Genomic DNA, 7,310 nt, shown 5'->3' with positions numbered 1-7,310 from the left:
TTTGCAGCAGGTTTGCCAGTAACTTACTGTAGATTTAATTTACAATTTTGTTTTAAACATAAACTTACCTAGTTCTTGTGTTCTCGTTCATAAAACAAGACTAAATCCCTCAGGTCACTTTTCTTGTTATGTAATGTATCGTAATTTAAGAAGATTTAAATATTTTAACTACAAAACAAAACAAAACAAAAATGCTCAGGAAGAATGCCATTTTTGCAGTGTAATCCCAGTAATGAGACCAGTCTCTTCTTTCTCATTTTTCTACCTTAAATATATAAAAACTTTATTTTTGTGAGTGGACGGTCTGCCACAGTGCCCCTGATTAACAACTTCAAAGGCAATTTTCTCAATATTTAGATTTTTTTGCGCTCTCAGATTCCAGAGTTTTAAACGGTATCTCAGCCAGATATTGTCCTATTCTAACAACTCATATATCTATAGAACGTTTATTTATTCAGCTTTCAGATTATGTAAAAATCTCAATATTGAAAAATTGACCCATAAGACTGGTTTTGTTGTCCAGGGTCACAAATGAAAACAGTACTAATAGGAAAGTATTAAGGAGTAATCAAATCTACAGTAAGTTACTGGCAAACCTGCTGCAAAACTACAGCAAAGTTTTACAGTGTAGGTTTGCCTGCTTACAAAGTAATGAAGGGTCTATAATTTTTATGTTAGGTTTATTTGAACTGATAGAGACAGAATATCAATTAAAAAATCAGAGAAAAATAAAAATTGAGGCAAGGAGGTTCTCGTCCAAGATTTAATGGTACTGTCACGTGGTGTTGCTGGTACTCGAGTGCACGACAACGGGGTATAATCCAAAAGGTATTTCAATAATAAATCCACAAGGAAACCAGGATCAAAACACACATTGACATAAACAATACTGGACCAACGGAATGGGTCAAAATACAGGGCTTAAATAACCAGGGAACATAATCAGGGTGAACAGAATCAGGCGAGGGACTAATTAACTAATAATGAACACAGAAGACAAAAACCAAACTGAAGACAACTGTAACAGGTACATGGCCCTGTCCCTCAACCACTCAATGCGGTGAGGTCATCCTGTACCCGTAGCAGAGAAAAAGACCCAAAGCATAATGTTTCCAACAATGTGCTTGACTGTAGGGATGGTGTTCTTGGGGTCATAGAAGGGCCCTCTTAATTGAGCAGGAGGACCTTGCGGGTGCTTCAGGATTTCAATCTATTGTGGCATATTGTGTTACCAGTGGTTTGCTTTGTAACTGTGGTCCCAACTGCCTTGAGATCATTAACAAGCTTATTCTGTGTAGTTCTGGGTCTTCTCATGACCCAAGCTTGCAAGAAATAGACACCATACTCATGTCAGAAAAATTCTAATGCAAAAATTACTTTTCATTTTTTTGACAAATAATTTGAAATTTTGATCTTAAGTATTAAAATATTTTGCATGTATGCTTTTAATTATATGTGTTAAAAAATTCTAAAACATGATTTGCACATGATTTTTGTTGCATTTTTGGTCCTCATACACCTGCAGGCACAGCTTGGAAATGGACACCGGACCAAGCAGCATCTGATGAAAGCCTATATTAGTACATTACTGAATATCACTGAAGGGAACTCAGGTGTAGGGTGAATTCGGGTAATCTGGGACATTTTTTGCAATTTTGACTTCTGCGATTTATTTCGATATCTAACACATTGGATCACCACATTACACTTTTCTGAAATCCCTAAGATGTTTTCTAACCACACCAGAAGAACGAATGTAGATATTATACCCAGAGGAGACAAGCCACACAAGACAAAAAAAATTCTGCCTAAATTTGATAATCTGGGACAGGTCACTTTGTAATCTGGGACATATGTATTAGGCCTAAAAAAACCTATTAATTTATGCATGCCAATCACAATATCACCCATTTTTAGTTACAGAAATCTCAAAAAGAAAATGCATAGGCTATTCCAATATTTCTTTCTTTACACAGGATTAACAATCTACTGTGTTATTTCATTTAGATGCATTTAAAACTCTATTAAAATTGTTTAACATTGTATTAAAATTTAAGCAACAATTTGATTAACAGATTATTCATTCAGTTATTCAAATTCTCCATTAAAATTGGGGCTACTCAGGGAACAATCACTCATTGCAAGTGAGAGAGACCCATCATCATCTATCTAATGTTATAACCTCCAGCAATCCACATTAACACCCATTTCTCATTCGGGCATAGCCCTTGTCATTGGATTTATAAAGTCCCTAAATGCACATTTTTCCCATTTGAATTTCCCAGATTACCCAAAGCATGCCGTCCCACATTCTCAATCACATTTGACAATGTGGGACAACACAAAATGTTTGAAAAAAAACCTAAAACACATTTTCAACATTTTAAAACATATTTTGTTGCTAGAATAGATCACAAACATAATTTGACAGCAATTAGGAACATTGTCTTATTTTTGACAGATTTAGGTCCTTAACAGTAATTATGTTGTCAGAATCCTATGTCACTGACCTTTGTCATGCAATTCCAGGGGACCTTCTTGATTGACAAGTGCCCTGCCCTTTTCTGTGCAATCACCACATGAAGTCATGTGATTTCAGTCACATGACATCCATGCTAAAATTACAGTAAAAGTCCTGTTTACTAAAACGTGATAGAACAGGAAATGAACACACTAGAGTGTAGGTGTCCCAGATTTCCCTATTCACCCTACATACTATAAAATATAAAATATACATATAAGAAATTCAATGCACTTAATAATACCCTATCATACTTAACCATTGTTAAAGTTAAATAAAATGAAAATCAATAACATTCAAGAATCAAAAACATTTGTCTTCATGGTAACATCTAATTCATAACACCCTGTCAAATATACAGAAGTGTCTCACAACAGGGTTCTTTCATACAGTTTCCTGACACTCCTTATTTGTGCGTCATGAGATACTCATTGTGCTTTGCATTGCAAACATATAGTATAGTTGCAGAACCAGTCTGAAACACAATCTCTTACAACATACAGTATCTTGTGAATATAGAAACAACACTGTTAAAAAGCATTTTAATGAAATATGTGAAATAAATAATATTTTACATATAGATAGCAAGTATTCACAAACTGCAAGTTATGTGTATGATTTTGCAAAGTACTAACACACTTTTTAACAAATAAACTGACACCAAACCAATTTCACTATGTAATTACTTGTCTGATATCTTGTTACTAGTGATTATTTTGTAACAATGAAACTGAAAGTAGACATTAGGTTAGCACTGCCTACACTTAAAGCAAATGAACCTAAGAGGAATTCAAGAGGAGCAATTCAGGCAGCAAAGTTACTTGCCTTTTGCTTACCTTTAGTACAAAGTGAAAGACTGAAAACTTTGAGCGAGGTGCTATAAAGGTAAGAATGCTGATTTTATGTGTATTCTTACAGTATTCTACAATAACAATAGCAAATAAATCCTTTATTAATTCATTAACCAAAAATCTGTTTGTTTTGTAGATGGATGAGGAATTTTGCATAATAGGACAAGAAGAGCTGGATGAAATTAAAGAAGCATTATCCACTCAAGATATGCCAACAGCAATTACTAAAATCAAGAATGTTCTTGAGCAGCAAGACCGTGTTGAGTTAAATATTGCTGTGACGGGAGAATCTGGTTCTGGAAAGTCCTCATTTGTCAATGCTTTTAGGGGTATAGGGGATGAAGAAGAAGGCTCTGACAAAACGGGTCCAGTGGAGACCACAAAGAAAACACAAGTTTACCTTCACCCAAAATATGAAAATGTGAAAGTGTGGGATCTCCCTGGAATCGGGACACCAAACTTCAAAGCCAATGAGTACCTTCGGCAGGTTCAGTTTGAACGTTATGACTTTTTCATCATTATTGCTTCAGATCGGTTCAGAGAATGTCACACCCAGCTGGCCAAAGAGATCATGAGGATGGGGAAGAAGTTTTACTTTGTTAAAGCCATATCAAAATACATCTCTGTTTTTTCTAGAATTGACAAAAATTGGTATTGAGGCTTCTGTTGTGTTCTTGATCTCCTGCTTTGAACTGGGCAAGTATTCAATCTGATGCAGGAGAGGATGGAGAAAGAGCTTCCCCAGCATAAGAGACACGTGCTGATGTTGGCCATACCGAATATCACGCTGGAGATCAATGTGAGAAAGAAGGAAGCTTTAGAGGAAAACATTTCCAGAGTAGCTTTCCTGTCTGCTGGCGTAGCTACATTCCTATTCCTGGTCGTTCTGTTTTTGTGGATTTAGCCATCGTGAACAATGAGATAGAGAAGTACTACAGTGTCTTTGGTCTGGATGATCCCTCTCTGCAGATGCTGTGTGAAAGATCTGGTAAGACCATAGAAGAACTAAAGAATGTGATGAAGTCACCGTTGCATCTTGGGATAAACCCAACTGCTCTCATAGGCTTGCTGGGAGCTGCAGCGCTGTATGTATCAGAGAATGCTGTTGAGTATGTCTGCAGTCTCGTACCTGTGCTTGGCACTATGGTAGCAGGAGGAATGTCTTACTTGACCATCTCAAAAATGCTAAAGAAAGCTTTGAATGAGTTAGCTGAAGATGCCAAGAATGTGCTGATAGCTTCACTGGAGACTGAAGTGTGATAAAATGCCACAGATTTTCAGGCCCTACAGGACAGACTGATAAACATTATGACAGACTTCAAGTCACAGCTTTTCATATAAAGCAGAAAAGCAACATAAAAAATTTTTGTTTAGTCCCTTCAGGCTTGCTGTATTCTGGTATTTTTAGACTGTTCAAATTAGTTTTGAGATAAATAATAATCCATGGCTTCTGGGTTTACAAAGTATGCAAAGGTCATGCACTGTAAAAAAAATCCCGTAAAAAAACAGATAAAGTACTGGCAGAAAATTACCAGTACATTTTCCTTTATTTTACGGACATTTCCATTAATGCTAAAATGCAAATGAATGCAGTGCAAAATGTAAAATACAGGCAAAACAACTGTAAAAATGAACACGGAAAATTCCTTCATATTAATACAGTATATTGTGCCCTATTTTTACGGCTTTTTTTTAGTGTGTGGTATTGTGCATGTCAAAATGTCTTGACTCTTGTCTCCAAGGACCCAACTGTATATTCTGCTTTGTTATGAGTTGTGTTTGAAATATTCAGTGAATAAACACATTCTTGTCTCTTGCTGATGTCAGTAGATCTATTAATTCTCTTAGGAACCCAGGGTATAGTGAGATGTATGGCTTAATACGTTGTAATAGCCTTACACTAGCAGTTGTCGTTAGCCTTACACTACTAGACAATATCACATAGACATAGGAGTCATAAACAAATCATAACAAAAAAGGTCAAAGTATCAGCAGATATATGATTGAGAGCATTAAACAATATTCACTGCAACAGAAAATCAGCAATGTGACAGCGTCATCTAGTGGAATATTTGTGCATATACATATAATAAAAAATAAAACATCAAGCTATATTTAATGTATTCCAGTGAAATAAAAAGCCACGAGTATAGAAAGTCTAAATTTGAATTAATAAAATGCTATGATTTTGAAGACCATTACAAAACAATTGATTGAAGAAATATAAATGCTTTTCACTCTCAATCAACGTAACTTCTTTAGAAAGTGCAACCACACCAGTGACCTTTGAGATCGTTCCCTTTGAGCCTTTTAATGCTCCACATGAAAAAAGCTGATAACAGGTCCTGTGACTAACAACACGTCTCCACTCAATCTCAGCTACAGTATAAACACATGAACTGACATTACCCTTGTCAATATTTGCCTCTAACTCTTGTTACTATGGTGATTCATAGCAAATGAAAGTATGCCTGGACATCCTGATGTTGTTTAGTTTGCTGCCTGGAAAGTTTTGCTCTTCGTAAGTCTACACGCAAAGGCGTTATTTCGCTGTGTCGCCTATTCGGTAAGAGCTATTCCGTCTGAATTCACTTTATAGTGAATTCACTTTATCTAGATTTGACTTTTGAATCAAAGTAGATTACTTGTTATAGGCCTACTCTTCTCATATATTGATAATAATATTAATACATAAGAATCAGTAATGAATTTTTTATGTATCGAGCAATATATTTGTCTCATGCTTTTGTTTAAATACCAAATTAGGCTCCACATGCCTGACGAATCATCTCCGCTTCAAGCTTTTTTTTTACAACAATTAATTTCACATAAAGAAAGGTTATCATCTTGGACTAATAAAAACATAAAGGTCAGATATAGTGAAGTGTTTCCTCCCATAAGTTGCTAAAAGGCTCTTTGTAGGTATGATTCCGTAAAGAATCTTTATCCACAAACCTTTCTGTTGCACAATAGCTCCTTGTTAGTGAAAAGGGTTCAACCTATTGTAGCAATGTTTGTATAAAAGGAGGAAGGAGGCGGGAACCGGCGAACAATAACCAAAACTTTAATAAAATAAACAAAGCATAAACCAAATTAAAGAGCCGGCAGCCACCTCACGGTCGACTGCCGGCCACACAAACATAATAAACCATAACATAAAATCCAGGCCTGGTCCTCTCTCGTCCGTCCTGTCGCTCCTCCTCTTATGCTTCCGGAGCTCCTCCGTGAGAGATGCGAGACCGGTGTAACGCACAGCTGACACTCATTATCACTCACCACCGGCCTGGCGTCGTTCCCTCACGGCTCTGGTCCCGCCTCCCTTGTCACACCTATATACAGTAAAGGCAAGAAATTGTTCTTTTAAGAAACTTTGACTTAAAGGTTTTAGGAAGGTTTTAATGGACCTTCTACAATCACTGTTGCAAAAAACCTTTATAGCACCTTTGTTTTAAGAGCGCACCGCACCAACACACAAGCAATTTCACAAGCTTATCTACCCATCCAGTAGATATAGGCCTAGATGTACTTTAAACAAGAACTGACACAGTTGTTTTTCAGATGGATACTTTTGAAGACGCAATAACTCAGGAGGACCTGGAAGATCTTAAAGAATCCATATCTACTCAGGATCTTCCATCAGCAATAAACACCATCAAAGATTACCTCAAACAGCAAGATCTTGTAGAGCTTAATGTCGGCGTGACGGGAGAGTCTGGTTCTGGAAAGTCCACATTTGTCAATGCTTTCAGGGGTTTAGGTGATGAAGAAGAGGGCTCTGCTTCTACAGGTGTAGTGGAGACCACCATGATACCTGATGTTTACATTCACCCAAATTACAAAAATGTGAAAGTGTGGGATCTCCCTGGAATCGGAACGCCAAACTTCAAAGCCAATGAGTACCTTCAGCAGGTTCAGTTCGAACGTTATGATTTTTTCAT

The 7,310-nt window shown here is 36.6% G+C and overlaps 1 pseudogene; it reads left to right on the top strand.

Moving 5' to 3' along the window:
- Positions 1 to 3,293: 3,293 nt before the first annotated feature.
- LOC130549750 (interferon-inducible GTPase 5-like) lies at positions 3,294 to 5,128 on the top strand (annotated as a pseudogene).
- Positions 5,129 to 7,310: the final 2,182 nt, after the last annotated feature.

This window comes from Triplophysa rosa, unplaced genomic scaffold, assembly GCF_024868665.1.
Source record: "Triplophysa rosa unplaced genomic scaffold, Trosa_1v2 scaffold16_ERROPOS6745844, whole genome shotgun sequence".
Taxonomy (NCBI): Eukaryota; Metazoa; Chordata; class Actinopteri; order Cypriniformes; family Nemacheilidae; genus Triplophysa; species Triplophysa rosa.
Note: the sequence above shows the minus strand (reverse complement) of the source record. Positions and strands in the feature narration are given on the sequence as shown.